Below are 21,336 nucleotides of genomic sequence, written 5' to 3'. Positions count from 1 at the left end.
TCAGGACTGGTAGCACCAAATTATAGATTGAACAGTTTGGAGGAATATTGCAAAAATATCTATACAATTGCAGCTGACAAAATCAAATTTACAAGTATCAAAGGTCATCTTACAGGGAAGGCTTTCTTAGAGCCTTTAAACTTTGATTTAATGATCAAACATGAAAACAAACATATCTTTGCCAATAAGCCTACTTTTTAAAAGTATACCAAGGTGGATGAAGTTTATAGAAAATTAATTAATCTTTCTATACCAAGTGAAGAAAGATGGGATCACTTGTGTGAAATAATTGATTAAATTTCACCTAAACCTGACAGACAATGAGGCAACACATTTTGGGGCTAGATTATCAACAACTTCCTTGAAGACAGTGCCAGTAGCTTAATTTTTTTTTTTGGATTCCTATATTTTTGTACTATTTTTGTAATTTGTTAAAGATGTTTCTAGAAAATCAAGTGTTTTTGTATAAATAACTCATCATTCGAGTTATTAAGGGTTGAACCCTTGGATGAGCTTTTCAAAGAAGAATTGTAATCAAATTGGATATTTGCTTCGAATTAATGAAAGGATTCTTGATTTGCCTCATCTCATGTTTTTATTTCATTATGTTATTCTCCATGTATTTAAGTGTTAATAAAGAACTATGGGTAAGATTAAACTGAATATCAATCTACCTTAAATCCCCTGTAAAGTTATACTCAATATTAGAGATTAATTTATAAGATTGTATGTTATTATAAACTCCTCTACATTTATAATTGTCACACACATCTTCATAGAATTAAATACATTTTGTTTGGACTGTAAACATCATTTACCTGCATTCTGTCTTATAATTAACTAAATACCTAGTTTGAATATTTAGTGAGTTCTAATTTTTCAACTCTGCTATTCATGCAATTATAAATCAATTTACTGTTTAAAGACAAAGAATCAACCCTTTCATTATATTCAACATTGTTAAAGCTTAAGCACATGTCTTTAACTGTTCATAATATTGGCCATCCAAAAAAACCTTAAAACAACAAAACATTTTAGATATTCTGGAATGATTAATTAACCTAGAATTATCTCAGAGGGCGATAGGTTCTATCACCAACTCCCTTTCCACTTCAAATTTTTGAGTGAGAAGAGAAAATAATGTATGAGAGAGAAGATGGAATAGGCTAAAAATATAAAGGAAGAAGAATCTCTTCATTGGTCCTCCCTCTTGTTTTTATAATCACACCTTAACCATTTAAGGCACCATAATATGTTGGTTATCACCATTCCTTCAACTCTATAATAGTTTTTATTATTATTAATAATAATAAACATTTAATCACATCATAGAGTTTTAACTCATAGTATCAACATTGGTACCCCATCATTATAATTTCTCAATTACATCACAAAATTGGTAAAATAAAAGGGTTGACATGAACGTGGACAGGGAGCCTGAGTGATTGAAGTGGGAAGACTAGGGATGACTCTCAATAGTGGTAGTATATCAAGTAAGCATCGATAACATTGGGGTTTCTATAATTTCCCTACAATCCTAGACTTGTTATAAATAGGTGGATGCTTTCTTAACTAGTGTGTATTTTCATGAAACAATGTATCAAAGAAAACAATCATATATGGTAATTTGTTGACATTTATTAAAAAATGATGAATTATATCTTAATCACAATAATGGTTTGGGGGAAAGATATATTGCCATACAAATGCTTGTGAAAAGATATAAAAACACAAATCCTCAAAGATATATCATGCATTCCATGTGATTATGTAGCTTATCTTTGTTTCAATGATGGTGTTTGATTCTATTCTAAGAAACTAGTGAATATTCAAATCATCAATTATCATTTGGGGTCTTAGAGGCATGTCTAGAAGAGGATACAACATTTACCAATATCCACACAACATCAAATCCTACTGCATTCACATACAATAATTTCCACCTAGGAGGTTCCCTATGAGTTGGACACCATGCTACTTCATCTAGCATGGGAAAAGGAATATCAACTTTTAGTTATCAACCATAGTCTAGGAAAAGTCACAAGGTCGAGGTGGCCTAAGAAGGTCCACAAGGCCTTGGGGTTAAGGCTTATCCCATTCATGTGTTTCCCATTTCCTTTGGCTTTGTGCACATGGGTAGTGAAGGATTTTAAAATACCTTATAAGTAAAATTTCTTAGTCTCCTATGACGATTGATAAAGGTGTGTTGGTGAGATTTCCACCACCAAGATCCTAACATGAATATATATATATATATATATATATATATATATATATATATATATATATCTATATATATATATATATATATATACATATATATATATATATATATATATATATATATATATATATATATATATATATATATATATATATATATATATATATATTGTGATCTGTTTATGAAGGATTTGGTTTCGTAAAGTTGATTTTAAGAGTTTTGAATCAATATGATGAACTAATTCATTTGACTATGGGATTTTTTCCAAAAGTTCCTAGATAACCTTGGTTTTTCAAATTCTTCAAGATCACTTATGAGTACAAATAAAATAACATATGAAACAAATAATTCAATTATGAACTTTTAGTGTTTAGGTGATAGCAGGTGTAGGTGATTTGTGAAAATCACATATATGAGTGAGATTCTCTCATGCAGATATTGTGTGATCCTTGCTTTCTTTATAATTAAACTCTCTACATTAATTGTAACTTCCAAAGAACAAAATAATTTTCACATGTATGGGAATGATGTTTTCCCATTAGTTAATCCTAAGTGTGTTTTTTCGATTTAAACAAGCGAGATAGAGGAGACTTTGCCCCTTTTTGATATACCAAGATCACTAATGCGCAAGTAAGAGAGTCTAGTAGGAATACATAGTTTCACTTATAGCCAAGAAACACAAATGCATTTAGATAGCCATCGATGTGGCAAGGAAAAGAAGTATGGTCCTTTTCATCGTTCCACGAATCTAGGCGACCTATTTAAGTTCTAGGAAATAATTTAGAGAATGGATTATATATGCTAGTAAATGCTAATAAATATTATCTACGACATGGTTCAGCTGGAAAACTGAAAAATTATACCAATAGAAAATGATACAAGAAGAAAATGCATGTGGGTCTGCGATTGACAGTCACAAAAATATCAAAGGTGAAAAAGTGGTTGTCCACATGACTTGCATGTTTCCTTGATGGCCGCATGAGTCCTATGTGGGATGAAAAAAGAATATTAAATCAAACGATAGGAAGATGGTTTTGACACCATAAACAGATCAATTCAATCACTTCCAATATATTAAATTTCAGGGAGTAGGCTCCAATTTCCCAAGGAGGGAGAATCTGAGGGTGAAAAGACAAGTTGAGTAACAAATTTATTGGAGGGTGTTTTCTACTGTGAGTGAAATACACTTTGTTATATCTTAATTCTACAATACTACAAAACAACATATGTTAGAGTTACTTCAATGTAAAGATAAAGATTGCATCATAAAAGAAAAATAACAAGAAATAAAATATAAATATATAGGAAATAATGGGGAAAGAAACTATGCTATCTTATCCTTATTCATAATGGATAACTTTTTAGCCTTAAAGGTAACACCAAAGGGGATGAGCTACAGTTAATGGGCCTTATCCAATCTTCATTAGGAGGTTCTATTTATGTCCCTTAAATCCTCTCGTCTCTAAATCAGGAAAATAGTCATGTTTATTCAATGGAAGAAAATAAACTAAAATGTGGAAGCTATTCCCACAAACTAAAATCTCAATGGAATAAATCTCTAAGAACATTTGACAACATAACTCAACACTCTTTTCTTGTTTAGAATGTTTCTCCATGACTTCTTCTTATTACTATTCTTCTCTTGCTTTGATTTTTTTTTAATGGCCTCTTCTTCTTATTATTATTATTTTGCTTTGAATGTTGCTCCATGACCTCTTCTTATATGAAGAGTTCATCCTTGATAATGGAAATGAATAAACATTGAAAATTTGTTCTATATGTATGTGAACACTTAAATCCCTTGAGAATGCACCAATAATGACCATGGAACTTGTATTACTCAATGTACTAATAGGAATTTTCATTTAGTGCACATAACACTTTAGAAACCATAGAAATTCCTAAACTGACATTGATGAATCCATGAAATGCATAAAATACTATTTTCTAATGTTTCAATTACTTAGCCAAAGGTGTTGAGGATTAATTTTCAATAGATAATTGTATTGGTTGCAAGGTGTTATGAACATTTTTTAGATGAGAATACATTGCATATTAAGTGTTGAAAAATGATACTTCTACTTGGCATGGGGAAATAAGAAGTTATTGTACTTAAAATGAATATTGAAATATTTTTTTTTGGTAAATATTAAAATATTTTAGAGTTATTCTGGCAATTCAACTCCATATTAAATATTGAGGGAGTTGACTATCTCCCTCATATATTATAAAAATATGTTTCAATGCAACTATATAAATCATAAATTATATTTAGGTTACATACTTTCACAATTGTGCAACATATGGATGTCATCAGTTACTAGTGCACTTATATCAATTATGCGAATGGTAAACATAATAGATATGAATCCATGATCAATATAAAGATACTTATCATATGATATATCTCATATTACCATAACTAAAAAACATAAAAAATAACTAAATCATAATTTTATTTTAAATTATTATTATAATAATAAAATAAATTAATATATGAACTAAATATATAAACATTAAAAAAATATATATAATAAAATATTTAATAGAGACAACATAATAATAATAATAATATCTATTTTGAAGGTCACAGCAAAGCCAGACACCAAATTGGTGTATGAGACCCCTTGTGATTTCACTGCTATGTCTACGGTGAAGGCATACATACTTTTGAACCTGCGACCTCTTAGGAGGAAACACATGCTCTTAATCAAATTGGTGTATGAGACCCCCTTGTGATTTCACTGCTAAGTCTACGGCGAAGACATACATACTTTTGAACCTGCGACCTCTTAGGAGGAAACACATGCTCTTAACCATCCATATATTTATGATATATTTTTATTTTTTATTTTTATAATTATTAAAGTGAAAAGTTAAAAATATATGATTACATTTAGATAAATCTCGATTCATTGTTATTAATTATTATTCACAAATATTTTATAAATATTCAGATCCATGCTCTCCATTAACAATGAAATTAATTTTTTAATATTTTATAAATATCAGATCCCTGCTCTCCATTAACAATGAAATTGAATTTTTAAAAATTATTATAATTATGATCGCAATATCACTAATAAAATTATAAACTCTATTTTGCTTACCCCATTAACAATTACGCAACATATTGATGTATATGTTATTATAGTTATTTAATTTTTTCAATAAAATATTATTTAAGTTTGATTGAAAAATTATAATTTTTTTATTAGGATTTTTGCTCCGTAAGCAAGTTAAACGGTGTGATTTTAAAAATCGTTACGGTACAAAATTAACTGCAAATTATAACAAAAAAAGCCAAAATCAAATAATGATAGAAAAATATATGAAATAATGATAGAAAAATATATGAAATAATGATTGAAAAATATCTGAATAATAATGGTGGGAAACAAAGTTGGGTTAAAAATATTGCAAACAAATAAGTCGAACATAAGTTTTGGAGTCGTTTAAAATGGTGGAGGAGTTGATAGCACTGTTAAAAGTGATTTGAATTTATGATTATTATTTTAAAATATTTTGTAAATGTAGTGTTTGAATCATGTTTTTGATGATATAAATAGATTCAGCAACATCAAAAATTTCTAAAACACTTAAAATTATAAATTTTAACAATTTTTAATTGGATTTACAAAGATCTGATAACCTATTTTTCAAAATATGACATAAATTTCCATACAAACAAAAAAACATAATTTTAAAAATACGGCTACAGGTTTCGCCTTTTTATTTCACGTGGGGAGTTGGCTATAGGATTTGAGCACCCACTCGGTGGTAATCTCGTTGTCAGCTGTGACGTCAATGGAAATACCAGGGCATGCAAGTCCCAATCGATGAGATGGAGCGCAATTCCTGGAGATGAGCCAATCGTGCCATACAAATAAAGAGTTGGAGATATTTCTAATTATGGACAGATTCATTTTTTATAATGTTATCGCACAGATTAACGAAATGAGTCCCTTAGACCAGGGATGGAAGATGGCAATTTGTTTGTTAAGGTGATTGCTTTAAAATTTTGCAAAATTGTCAAGATTTTTATTTGATATGAAAAATTAAAAATTGAAGAATCAAAAATTATTAAATTTGATGAATGGCTTTGTTCTGAAATTCCAACCCTAAAAGTCTCGAAAGCAAAATAGAACACCCACCTTTTACCTGTTAAAAAACAGCAGCGTGTTGCACCTTGCCTGTGGTAGTTAAATATAACAACTAATACATACAACATGCTATGAGGACATTAACGCGTGGGATAGTATATGACCTCCATTATATTTACGCAAATATAATATACTACCCCACATTAATGGCCCTACCGTAAAATATTAGGTTAACGATCGAACTTACAAGTACAGAGCAAATGAGATGAATATGAAAAAGGACTAATGACTGTTATTCAAATGCATTGGGATTCGTAAAAGACATTATCCACGTCATAAACTCAGTTGCAAGTTGCAATAATTCTTTGGGATTCGCAAAAGGTATTCTCTGCGTCGTGAATGCCGTTGCAATGTCGGCCGTACACAGTATTTTCATGCTGCGTAGGTTTTATGAATGTGAGCAGGCCCACTGTATGTGCACAGACCCTACTCACTACCAGCTTTTTTTACTTCACTTACAGCTGCGCACCACGCAGGAGCCTTTCAAACCTTCCGGGACCCTTCCTTTGTGGGTAAGTAAAATGTGTCAACCAACCCATATAATGCCTTTATATTATTCAAATGTTCACATACAGCGCTCGTCATTTCCAGGCAGAAAATTATTCCGCACGCTGTTGCCAAAGAATCAGATTTGGAGATTCTTCTATTCGGCATGGATCTTAGTGGAGAGTAGAATATGAAACCCTATGATTTTAGGTTTGGGTTTTGTCGTCATGTTTCTTGCTTTACACGACGCTCAAGCATCTGATTATCCCATGTGCACGGTGTGGAAACTGAGAGGATGTTTGTCTCCTGACTATAAATTGCCCTTAAACCTTTCAAGAATTCCACCACTGTTGGGTATTTTTAAATGGACAAATACCAAAACCAAAAAAATATTCAACACAGAGACAATACTCTGTTTCTTCTGTCCAGAATCTTTACACAGGGAAGCTTTTAAAAACTAATTAACTCAGAACAGTGCATTACACGGTCAAAAGAAAACTTCTATTGATTTAAAACAAAAGAACTGATACAAACATCATCCTCTATGCAGAGAGGGATTCACCGGGAGAACTCTGTCTCACTTGCTTCTGGTTCCACTGTTGTGGATATTACAAAAAGAATTTCCAGTTATTCCTGTATCTTTCAATAGCGAACACCCATTACAGTTTTCCTCTGTTCAGTTTTTACCGCACTGCTGTGCGTCCAAAAAAAAAACTATATTCTACGCAGCCACCACTCACAACAAAATAAAACTTACGCACACACTACTGCACGTAGACTTTTCCTTTTAACATATATCAACGTGTACATAAAAAAAAATAAAAAAATGTGCACATAACTATATTAAAGTCATGCCCATAACTATATTGAAGGCACCCAACTAATCTACGTACAACATTAAAAACATTGAATTCCTCCTACGGCGGTCAACTGAAAAACTATCAATCCACGCAAAAATTGATTTGACGCGGGCGGTATGCATCTTCGGGAAGTCAACGGCTGAGATTGTGCGCCCAGCTGATCCGACGTGGTTCGCACACCAACCTCCAGCAAAACAAACGGACTTTAGCGTCCGGGGAAAATGGTTTTGGGGGGTTCGTACAAGAGACGCGTGGCGGCAGGTGAGAGTGTTCGGAGGGCTCCAAGGAAAAACAGCCTTTGCCAAAAGGCGGTGCGAACAAGATAGATGGTTTTGTTTGGTGGTTTTCGGCTGCGTTGAAATTACACATTTAACACTCCCCTTTAATTTCAACAGCTGGGCATTCTGTCATACCCAGACACTTCCTCAAAAATTCAAAGCTTTTCTGGTCCAGTGGCTTTGTCAAAATGTCTGCTACCTGTTCCTGAGTCCTGCAATGTTCTAAGACAATTTCTCCATTGCTCACCAATTCTCTGATGTAGTGAAACCTTGTATCAATGTGTTTCGTTCTCTTATGAAACACTGAATTCTTTGACAATGCAATAGCTGAGCTATTGTCACAAAAGACCACTGTCGCTTTTGCTTGCTCCTGGCCTAAGCTTCTCAACATTCTTCTCATCCATACTGCCTGACATGCTGCTGCTGTCGCTGCCACATATTCTGCCTCTGCTGTAGATAATGCTACAATGGACTGCTTCTTAGAAGCCCATGAGATGGCTCCTGAACCCATATTAAAAACATAACCGGAAGTGCTCTTCCGATCATCTACACTTCCAGCCCAATCGCTATCTGTGTACCCAACCAAATCTGAATGTTCTGAGGCATGATATAGAATTCCAAACATTTTGGTACCTTTGACATACCTCAAAATTCTCTTTGCTGCCTGCCAATGTGCCTCCTTTGGCCTCTCCATGAACCTGGAAATCAAACTAACAGCATACATAATATCAGGCCTAGTTGCTGTTAAATACATAAGGCTGCCCACAATGCTTTTGTACAGACTAGGATCAAAATCCTTGCTGCTGTCCTCTCTGCTGAGCTTTAATCCCATCACTGTGGGAGTGATTGCTGCCTTGCATTCTTCCATCTTAAATCTGCCCAAAACTTGATTTACATATCTTGCTTGAGATATAAAAATTCCTTTTTCATTTTGATCTACTTCTATGCCTAAGAAGTATCTCAACAAACCCATGTCAGTCATTTCAAATTCATCCTTCATGACTGATTTAAAATTCTCAATAAGATAAATATCATTTCCAGTGAAAATAACATCATCTACATACAAGACAACAATTAAAATTTTACCATCCTTTTCCTTGATGTAGACTGTGGGTTCTCCTTCACATTTGTCAAATTCATTCTCCAATAGATATGAATCTATCCTGCTGTACCATGCTCTTGGCGCTTGCTTCAGCCCATAAAGAGCTTTCTTCAATTTGCACACTTTGTGCTCTTCTCCTTTCTTCTCATATCCGAGAGGCTGTTCCACATAAACCTCTTCCTTTAACACTCCATTTAGGAATGCTGATTTCACATCCATTTGGTAGACTTTCCATTTGTTTTGAGCTGCTATGGACAGCACTGCTCTCACGGTTTCCATTCTTGCAACCGGGGCGAAAGTCTCCTCATAATCTCTCCCATACTGCTGCTTGTAGCCTTTGACAACCAGCCTTGCTTTATGCCTTTCAATCTTGCCTTCAGCATTGCTCTTGGTCTTGTAGACCCATTTCACACCAATGACTTCTTTGCCTTTCGGTAGCTCAACCAAATCCCATGTTTTGTTTCTCTCTATGGCATTCATCTCTTCATCCATAGCTTCTATCCATTTCCTATCTTTAATAGCTTCTTCAAAATGAATAGGATCATCAACATGACAATACAAGGCAAATAAGGAATTCATTCCTTCATCATAAATGTCACTTAGATTTCTAAACTTCTTACCTCTTTCACTTGGTGTGCAAGTGCTTGAAGATGCACTTGAATTTCCTCCTTGTGGTGTGCTTGGAGAAGCACTCTCATTGATCCTCAATGGTGTCCCTTGCTGTCCTTGTGTTGGTGCCGCTGTTTGGGGATTCATTTCAGCCACTTCCTCTTCATCTTCATCATGAGGCAAACAGCTTTTAATGTTCACTGTTTTCTCTATGCTTCCATCCCAAGCTTCCTCTTCAATGAATTGAACATCCCTGCTTACAAAGAACTTCTTGGTAGATGGAATGTACAGCCTGTAGGCTTTGGATTCATCACTGTATCCAATGAAGATACATTTCTCCCCTTTGCTGTCCAACTTCCTCCTTAGTTTATCTGGAATGTGTGCATAGGCCACACACCCAAAAACTCTCATGTGGGTGACTCCTTGCTTTCTCCCACTCCATGCCTCTTCTGGCACTTTGTTCATGACTGCTTTTGTAGGACACCTGTTCAAAATATAAACTGCACAATGTACAGCTTCAGCCCAATACTCATTTGGCAAATGCTTTGCCTTCAGCATGCTCCTTGCCATCTCCATGATGGTTCTGTTCTTCCTTTCAGCAACTCCATTTTGCTGTGGGGTGTACCGAGTTGTGAACTGTTTATGTATTCCATTTTCTCTACAAAACTTTAGGAATTCATTTGAGATATACTCACCTCCTCTATCAGTTCTCAATACTTTTATGTGCAGCCCGCTTTGGTTCTCCACAAGTGCTTTGAAATTTTGGAATTTCTCAAAGACTTCACTTTTGTTCTTGAGGAAATATATCCAAGTCTTTCTTGTAAAATCATCAACGAATGTCAAGAAATATAGGCTGCCAGCTAATGATGGAGCTTGCATTGGTCCACACAAATCTGAGTGGATAATCTCTAAGGGTGCCTTTGCCCTTACACTTTTCCCTGATGGAAAACTCTCTCTATGTTGTTTGCCCAATATACAACCTTCACAAAGGCTGTCCGGCTTCTCTATCAATGGTAATCCTCTTACCATTCCTTTTCTGCTCAATAAGTTTAGACCTCCAAAATTTAGATGCCCGAATCTCAAGTGCCATAACCAGTTCTCATCCTTTGGCACGCTTTGGAAGGCCTCTTGGGTGACTGCTGCCATTTCCTTCTTGTTCTTCAAGTCTGCCCTGATCCGGAGAGGGAACATCCTGTTCCTTGTCATCTTCACTTCAGCAATGCATCTTTTGCTGGGTGGTATGTCCATGATGGTGCACACATCATTTACAAAGTAAACATTGTAACCCTTTTGGATAAGCTGTCCAACACTCAATAGGTTACATCTCATTCCGGGGACATAGTAGACATCTGCTATGGTTTTCCTTTCTCCCTGCTTTGTAAGTATTTTTACCTCCCCTTTTCCCATAACAGACACTTTACTATCAGTTCCTAGTGTGACCTCTGATTTCAAATTCTGATTTAAGGCTGAAAAGAGGGTTATATTCCCTGTCATATGGTTGCTGCAACCTGAGTCTAAAAACCAAATGTCTTCACTATGTGTTTCAGCCATGTTACAAGCTAACAGGACATTTTCTTGACTGCTGTTTTCTCTTGTAACATTTGCATTCTGTCTGCTGTTCATATCATGATGTTTCTTTCTACAATCACTAGCATAATGTCCATACTTTTTGCAATAATAGCATTGAACATTAGATTTATCATACCTTTGTCCTTGAGCCTGATACTGATCTCTTTGTTGGCTGCTGCCTTGACCTTGGTTCTGATTTGGATTGCTGCCTCTTCCTTGTGCATTTGCTGGGCTGTTCCTTCCACCTCTGTTCTGGCTTCTGCCTCTTCCTCTTCGGTTTCCTCTTCCTTGACCCCTTCCTCTTCCAAAGGACATCTGGGTCTTGAAGGCTTGCTCTAGGGATGAGTTTTCATTCCTACTCAACCTTTGCTCATGAGTTATCAGTGATGCATGTAGCTCATCAACTGAATATTTTGAGAGATCCTTTGTCTCTTCAATGGTGGTGACTATGGCATCAAACCTTGAGGGTAAGACCCTCAATATTTTCTCCACTATTCTTCTATCTTCAATTGTTTCTCCATGAGTTCTCATTTGTGTGATTACACCAATCACATGAGTGAAGAATGAGTCAATGTTATCTGACTCCTTCATGTTCAAGTTTTCAAAATCCTTTCTCAGCATTTGCAATTTTGCTGTCTTCACTCTCTCCATGCCTTGATAGGTTGTCTTGAGAGTTTGCCATGCTTCATGTGATGTTGTAGCTGCTGCTATCCTTGGGAATATACTCTGGTCCACTGCTTGATACAACAAGACAATGGCCTTTGCATCCTTCTTCCTATTGAGCTTCAGCTGATCCTTCTCTCCCTGAGTTAATGCATTGAACTCAGTTTCATCTGCTGGTTCCTCAAACCCATATTCTACTAGTTCCCATATATCTTGAGAGATGAACAAAGCTCTCATGGTTATAGACCAGTAGTCATAGTTCTTCCCATTAAAGTGTGGGAGCTGGGTGTTGAACATACCCATGCTTGTGCTTGCCATTCCTTGCATCTTGAACTATGGTTTTAAATCCTTGACTCTGATTTTTTTTAAAAAAAACTGACTGTCTTCAGCAATAACAAGAGAAATGCTTTTGGGGAATACCTGAATCCTTCGCTGTCTGAGTCTTTTGTTTGCGTGAGAGGTCTTGCTGCAGCAACAACCTTCTCCCTTCAGCTTCTTTAACTTCTTTAAAGAGCCTAAGCCTTGCTCTGATACCACTGTTGGGTATTTTTAAATGGACAAATACCAAAACCAAAAAAATATTCAACACAGAGACAATACTCTGTTTCTTCTGTCCAGAATCTTTACACAGGGAAGCTTTTAAAAACTAATTAACTCAGAACAGTGCATTACACGGTCAAAAGAAAACTTCTATTGATTTAAAACAAAAGAACTGATACAAACATCATCCTCTATGCAGAGAGGGATTCACCGGGAGAACTCTGTCTCACTTGCTTCTGGTTCCACTGTTGTGGATATTACAAAAAGAATTTCCAGTTATTCCTGTATCTTTCAATAGCGAACACCCATTACAGTTTTCCTCTGTTCAGTTTTTACCGCACTGCTGTGCGTCCAAAAAAAAAACTATATTCTACGCAGCCACCACTCACAACAAAATAAAACTTACGCACACACTACTGCACGTAGACTTTTCCTTTTAACATATATCAACGTGTACATAAAAAAAAATAAAAAAATGTGCACATAACTATATTAAAGTCATGCCCATAACTATATTGAAGGCACCCAACTAATCTACGTACAACATTAAAAACATTGAATTCCTCCTACGGCGGTCAACTGAAAAACTACCAATCCACGCAAAAATTGATTTGACGCGGGCGGTATGCATCTTCGGGAAGTCAACGGCGGAGATTATGCGTCCAGATCGCTGAGCTGATCCGACGTGGTTCGCACACCAACCTCCAGCAAAACAAACGGACTTTAGCGTCCGGGGAAAATGGTTTTGGGGGGTTCGTACAAGAGACGCGTGGCGGCAGGTGAGAGTGTTCGGAGGGCTCCAAGGAAAAACAGCCTTTGCCAAAAGGCGGTGCGAACAAGATAGATGGTTTTGTTTGGTGGTTTTCGGCTGCGTTGAAATTACACATTTAACAACCACGGTGGAAACAAATGCCATCATTCTCTTCTCCGCTCTCTTAGCTGCCTCCTCCATTCCACCATCTTGATGCTTGAGCTTTTGATTTTCTTAGATTTTTGATATAGGAAACATGGCTAACTACGTACAGTTTTCGGTCGGCATTCTAGGTGCTTGCTATTCTCTTTCATTCTTCTTAAGTTTTACCGTTCAAATCCTTTCATTCGCTGCATTTTAGTTTCATTCGTTTATTGTGCTCTTCACTTGCATAGTTCTTTAAAGCATTGAACAATGTCTCAAAAAGCGCTTTGTATTGTTTAATGTATCAGGAAACGCAGCTTCGTTACTACTGTACGGAGCCCCAATGTAAGGCGATTCATTTTTTTGAAGTATCCTTTTAAGAAAATTTTCAGCTGAGATCAACTACTGTGGTTGTATAAATTGAACTATAATTCTAACTAAATATTTATATGCAGCGTTACTTTTAGGAGAGTGATTAAGAAAGGATCGACAGAGGATTTCTCAGGCTTCCCCTATGCAATAGCTCTGCTAAATTGTCTCCTTTACACATGGTATGGCTCACCTCTGATCAGTAATGGTTTAGAAAACGTCTTGGTGTTGTCTGTCAATGGAATTGGAATCATTTTCGAGCTTCTGTTCGTTTGTATATATCTGAAATTCGCTCCACGCAAATCCAAGGTAGTTTTCAAGTCTCATATTCTTTTATCAGTTAATTAGTAATATTCATCAGTTTCTCTATCAGCTTTACTGCATAAGTTGAACTAAAGATCTCAGAGCTACTACACGAACTCATCACTATATATAAGAGGACTGCTAAATGTCCAGCAAAGAGCTGAAGCGAAGACTGACTTGGATATACTGAATTGATTGTTTGTTACTCAGTTAGCAATGGTGACAATACTCGTGGGTGTAATCATGGTGTTTGCCTCTATCGCAACAGTTTCTCAGCTCGCTCTTCATGATCACAAGAGTAGAAAAACGATGGTAGGGACTTGAGGAATGATTGTCACCGTTGTTATGTATGCTTCTCCGCTTTCCATCATTGTAAGTATATTTCACGGCGTTCTTACATTCAGCAATGTAATTTATAAGGTTTTTATTATAATATTTGAATCAAATAAGTCTTGACGAGTTCCTCCCATTCTTTTACGTGGGTAGAAATTGGTGATACGGACTAAGAGTGTGGAGTTTATGCCCATCCATTTCTCCCTGTTCGCATTTATTAACAGTTGTTTATGGATGACTTACTTCCTTTTGGACAAAGACCTCATCTTGGCGGTAACATCAATATAATGCAGCCTTTTCTACAAATTTTCTTATATTTAAAAGGAATCATAACCTCCAATAGCTATCAAAACTGAGTTTCATACTGTGTTGCGGTCAATGCAGTGTCCAAATATAGTTGGTTTACCATTGGGAATAAGTCAGATAGTTCTGTATTGTATGTACCGGAAGCAACAAATTCATGAAGAACAGAAAGTACTGGACCGACTAGACCCAGAGATTGGATTGAAACAGATCGCCAACGCTGACGAAACAAATTCTAACAGCCAACAGAGCATGGAAGTGGGAGACCAAAATGCGTGAAGATAAATCCACAAGTGGCTGAGACGTGCAGTCGATCAGCCACAAGTCAAAATGTTGAGGAGTCTGAAAATAATTTGTGGCAGTGCGCATCCTCTGGGACCTACTGCATCCAATTTTTAAGGTTTTGTTGCGGGGCCGTTGCCTTGTTTGTCACCAGATTTTTTTTTGAAGAACTCATAATACATTTATGATCCTTTTAGGGTTTTGGTTGGCCTTACCATGTCGAGGAACTCCCTCTATGCTTATGAATAACCGATTTGTTTAAGAAAATGAACTGTAAACCAATTCCAATTGGCATCATGTGGGCGACAAATATTCAAGCATTGTCGTCTTGAGGGAGATAAATATTCTAGCATTATGTCGTGAGAGTCTAATTGCTTTAGAATCTGGTGGTCTACATAAAATCCACGACAGCATATATAACATAACAACTTGGAAATTGTCATCAGTTTATAAAATCCACCACAGCATATATATCATAACAACTTCGATATTTTCATCTGTTTATATCCATATGGACATTGAATGATGAAGAAAACTGACCATTACTTTTTGTATGGATATTCAATGGATATTCAATGACGAAGAAAAGTTACCAACACTTTATTTTTGTTATTATCGGTCTATATCTAAACGATAAAGAAAAAGAAAAGTAATAATAAGGGTATTTAAATGATAAAGAAAACTAAAAATAATTATTATTTTTATAATGTTATTATTCACTAAAAATGTTATTATTTTGTTTATTAGTTAGATTATTTTTTAATCTATTTTTTAATTAATTATTATTAGTAATAATAATTTAAAATAAAATTATAATTTAGTTATTTTTTATGACTTTTTAATTTTACAAATGTGAAAAGTATCATGTAACAAGTGTTTGATGTCTTTTAAAATGTCAATTTTTATAGTTCAATTTTTTGGAAAACTTTGTGTCTAGAAATAGCAATGTCCAATAATTTGGGTGAACACTTCACTCATTTTCAAAATAGTAATTTTGGAAATTCTTCAAGTGTATGATGCATGTAAAGGATAAAGAGTTCAAGTTCACCCATATGGTCGAAAAGTGAACTTTTTTAATAAACTATTTGTATGGGTTGATGCCTATAGATATTTATCAACCATTTAATTTATATAAACATACTAGTAATTATGCTTAACATTTTAAAATATCTATTAACTATTCTTAATTAAATAATTATGTTAACAATTATACCAAATTGATAATAAAAAATTTAACCATACAATTAATGGTTATTTAATGTAATTTGGGTGAACACCTCACCCATTTTCAAAGAGCATGAATTTGAAAACCTTTCAAACTTATAATCCTTGAACATGGTTGAAATTTTCACGACATTGCACTTTCTAAGCACACATTTTCCAAAAAAAACTTAATATTTTTATGAATTGATATCTATCCACATTTTTCAATAATCTTATTTATATATAATAATACATTAATATTTACATTCAATTCTAGCTAAATAGTTATATTAAATTGATAATGAGAAGGTGTGCACTACATACTAGTGCGACATGAGATATCGAGAGACACATTTTCCTATATTGTTATCGTCAGGAGGATATGGTTTTTGTTTGATGTCGTGTATTTGTTCATATATATATATATATATATATAAACACACACGTTAAAGAGCACGAAGAACAACACGAAGAATAATAAAGGGAAATGTTCAATTATCAACTCATATTTTATACAAGATATGTTAACTTTTAAATTTTATTCTTCGGAATAAAGTATGTAATGTAGCATATGTTTTTAAGAGTAAACTTTTATATTTTAAAAGATAAACAAATATGTAATCTATTAAATTTTTAATTTAATTTTATTAATTATAGGGAAATGATGATAGTCATGTTTTATAGTACTATGTATTTTTTTGAAAATATAATTAATTATATATATTATTAATAAAATTATGTATTTTTTTGAAAATATAATTAATTATATATATTATTAATAAAATTAGACTTTGATGATTTTCAATTATTTTTGAAACATTAAATAAATAAAAAATAAAAAAATATTTTTTAATTATTTAAAATATATTACCTTCAAAACAAAAAATCTGAGACCAGGAAAAACACTTTGGATATGCATAGATATCTATGCATAATTCTAGGGCGACGTTGAATCCTCCTCCTCTATTCACGTGGAATAAATGTGTCCCCGTGATTTAGATTAAACGCTGAACTCAAATGCAGTTTGTCGCTCTTTTTCATTTTATTATCTGATATGGTCTAACATCAAATATATTAATGACCACCCTTTTATCTATCCCGTCATGATCGAGATGCGTGCTTAGTTGCTTCCGCAATTTGGCACCTTCGGCACAAGATATGTTTCTCTCGGCCCACATTAGTTTATTAATTACTTTTATATATTTTTAGTTATAATATATTTTATTATAATTAATGGGGATATGCTTCTGCAATTTGGCACCTTCGGCACAAGAGATGTTTGTCTCCGCTCACACTAGTTTACTAATTACTTTTATATACATTTTAGTTATAATATATTTTATTATAATTAATTGGAATATATTTTAATTTTAGATTTATTAAAAGTGAAGAGATGAAATTTTATTGAGTTTTGCATTTAAAAAATAGTTTGCATATTAAAAGAATCAATTTTATTAAATTTTGTACTCATGATAGAAGTAGATTTATGTTTATCTTATAAAAGATATAGTTGGATTGTAAATTAAAGTGGGGATCTATGTAACATGAAAATTTGATATTCATGTATGTGCCATTACATGTGACACTTTAAGTCCAATAATTTGTCTTATCATAAGAAAAGTAAGTGGTAACATAGGTATTAATTTATGGTGCCAAACCTAAGTGGGGACTACACTTTTTTTTTGTAAACCTATTGTTTTTGGATGATAGCATTCAATATTGTGGCTAGGAAGATGTGTAATGGATAGATGGGAATTGAACTAGCTGAATAACTTTTAGAGGGTTATGGTACTAAGGAGATGGATAATTCTTCCATTTTAATTTTAGATGATAAACACTGGATTAGTTAGTAAATCCTAGAGATTTCACAAGAGACTAAATGGCTTATCATGATTGGTTCATTTAGTGAGTATATCCAATAACATTTTTGAAGATGTGGATGAGAAATGGATGCATGCCAAAGTGTTTAATGAAATGCTTGGTTGATAAGTGTGATAAAATGCTTTCCCATCAAATGTTGATGGAATGTTTGCCTATCAAGTATTTCATAAAAATTCTACTATATATACAATTATTGGGATAGGATTACTATGAGAATTCTTTGTTAAGAGGTAAATGATTTTCCTTGGAATTACACTACTAGAAAAAATATGTGTTTGATCATGTGGATAACCTTCTAATATTGGCGGGTCATATGAAGGAAATACTATCACATTGTAGGTTCAATTACTAGCATGTATTACATCCATTAAGTAAAAGACGCATAAAAAATGGGATACCTTGGTATCCTCATTGCTACTTCTATAAGTTTATAAGTAACTGGATGATCATTATTTTCCTTTAACTTACAACAATGGAAAGGATTCAATCCTATCCCTACTTCTCTATCTTCGTGGTGGAGGAGGAGGTAAGGAGATGCCCTCCTCACCTAGGGGTTAATTTTTTAAAGATATAATTGGTTCTATATCTATTGAATAATTGAATAACAATTGCATGTATAATCTTAAAGATGAAGGTTTCCTATCTGCTTATGAGATATTGTAAATTATTTGTGTAGGATATGGATACTTCAAATGAATATACTAAAAAGGTTTATTATATTGCAAATTAACTTCTAGTTTAATAGAAAATTTTATTATATCTAGATATTAATAAAATAAAAATAGATTTATAATCAAGCTTTACATTACTACAATGAAAGTAAAATAAAATGCATAATACAATTAATTGAATATTACAGAAATAAAATTGACAACTTTAATCTAAGTCTACCATATGCTTGCCTTATGAGAACAACTAAATTTATAAGTGAAATATACTTACTATCCTTTGCTCTAAAAAACCACACTCAAAAAAGAACTTATCATTCATAAAACCCATACCATCTAAACTAATTAAGGAAATCATGTATTTATCACTATAAGAAAAAACTAAATGTTAATAAAAAATGTGTATACGAGAAATAAATTATCTAGTCACGTACTTCATAGTGAGCCCTTCTTCTTGGGTTCCAACTGAGTTAAGACTATATTAACAATACTATAACACTCTCAGTTTGTAGATAATATCCCTCCTTTAATTAAAATAAGTAAATTCATCTACAACTCATTCACTCCACATTCGTTATCTTATCATAATATAAACAATCATATTTTTTTTTTAAATATTGATCTTAATTTTATGTGAAAATTAGTCATTATATTAAACCTATCATAGAATAATTGAGCGGAAGGCCTATTGTATAGCCCCTAGAATCGAGTATGACGTGTAATCAAAGTTGAAAATTTTCTCATGTCAAGCTAAATTTAAAAATTTAAAAATCTAAAAATAAATAAATTTAATTTAAATGTTTTGTATAGCTATTTATTTAATTATTCAAATTCAATATATATGATAAAATAATTATTAAACACATAATATAATTGTATTTTAGTTTTTTTTTAATTTGAGAAATCAATGAAAGGAAAACTACAATAGAATTATCTTGTGCATTTAATAATTATTTTATTATATAATTTTAATTTGAATGTATCATAAATTTATCTTCAACAAATTTTTTTACCACATTAAAATTCCCAATCAGGTAAACTTTTAAATATCTTTACTCTTTACTAAAGTCAATACCATTTCTTAAAATAAAGTAAAAAGGTTAATTCAACACAAATAATTGAAAATATTGCTCGAGAATCTTTTAATGTTTTTTTTAACTAAATATTTATAAAATTAATCTTTAAAAGGAAAGCCATATCCTATGGATATATTTAAATCTCTAAAGACATAAAGATTTCCACGTCAAATTTGTAATATTTGAAAATTTTGTGATCATGCCATGTAAAAATATCTTTAAATCTAATATTAATATTAATATATTATAATATCAATATATATATTTTATAACTTAGGATTAATACAATGTTTAACTTAATTTAATATAATATTTTCTATATTATAATACATATTAATATATCACGATATATATTAACTCTAGATATATATGGGAGGGAAGAAAAAAGACATAGAGTAATAGAGGTGGAGAGGTAGAGAGGAAGGGAGAGAAAGGGAGAGAGATGAAGCAAGAGAGAGAGGAGGAGAGAGGGAGGGAAAGAAACACATAGAGAGAGAAAAGTGAAGAGAGAGAGAGAGAGAGAGAGAGAGAGAGAGAGAGAGAGAGAGAGTATGTTTGCGGTTGAGATAGAGGGATAATGAAGGAGAGATAGAGAGAATAAGGGGAGACAAGGGGATGTGGTGATAGAGTTGGAGGGTGGAGAGAGAGACAAAGAAAAAGACAGAGAGACAAAGGGAGGTGAGAGACAAAGTGAGAGAAAGTAAGGAAGAGAGTGAGGATGTGAGAGATAGAAGGAGAGAGGAAGAGAGATAAAGAGATAGGTATAAGTAAAGAAATAGAGAGAGAAATGTGGAGAGAGAGGGAGTGATAAGGGAGATGGAGAGAGAGGGAGAGAGGAAAATAGGAGGGAAGAGTGATAGAAGGGGAGGATAGGGAGAGAAGGGGAAGAGAGAGAGAGGGAGAAGAAGACGGAGGGACACAGAGATAAATATGGATAAAGAGTATGTATGTTTTGTGTGTGATATAGAGAGACAAAAGAGAGACAAATAAATATAGATATGTATATGGAAGGTGAAGAGAGAGAAGAAGAGAGAAATCAAATCAATGCATCAAAGATAATTCATTGGAAGGGATAATGGGAGAAAGGGAGGGAATTAATCAAATCAATGCATCCAATTCTATTTGATTTCTTGCACTAAATGCTTTGATTTTAGTGTAGATGTTTATTTCTAATTCTATTTTATTGCTTGCACTATATGCGTTGATTTCATGTAGATGGTGATTTCTAATTCTATTTGATTGCTTGGACTAGATGCATTGGGTGATTTCTAATCCTATTTGATTGGTTGCACTAGATGCAGTGGTTTTAGTGTAGATGGTGATTTCTGATCCTATTTGATTGGTTGCACTAGATGCATTGAATTCAGTGTAGATGTTGATTTCTAACCCTATTTGATTGCTTGCACTAGATGCATTAATTTCATCGTAGATGTTAATTTCTAATTGTATTTGATTGCTTGCACTAAATGCATTGATTTCAATGTCAATATTGATTTATGATCTTATTTGATTTCTAGCACTAGATGCAT

At 33.3% G+C, this 21,336-nt stretch overlaps 1 pseudogene; it reads left to right on the top strand.

Annotated features, from left to right (window-relative positions):
* Positions 1-13,501: 13,501 nt before the first annotated feature.
* Positions 13,502-14,999, top strand: LOC149158356 (bidirectional sugar transporter SWEET3b-like; annotated as a pseudogene).
* Positions 15,000-21,336: the final 6,337 nt, after the last annotated feature.

Source organism: Pinus tabuliformis, chromosome 5_2 (assembly GCF_031772625.1).
Source record: "Pinus tabuliformis cultivar Carrire ecotype Pingquan chromosome 5_2, CPIR1, whole genome shotgun sequence".
NCBI lineage: Eukaryota > Viridiplantae > Streptophyta > Pinopsida > Pinales > Pinaceae > Pinus > Pinus tabuliformis.
The sequence above is the reverse complement of the archived record's forward strand: the minus strand, read 5'-3'. Positions and strand labels throughout refer to the sequence as shown.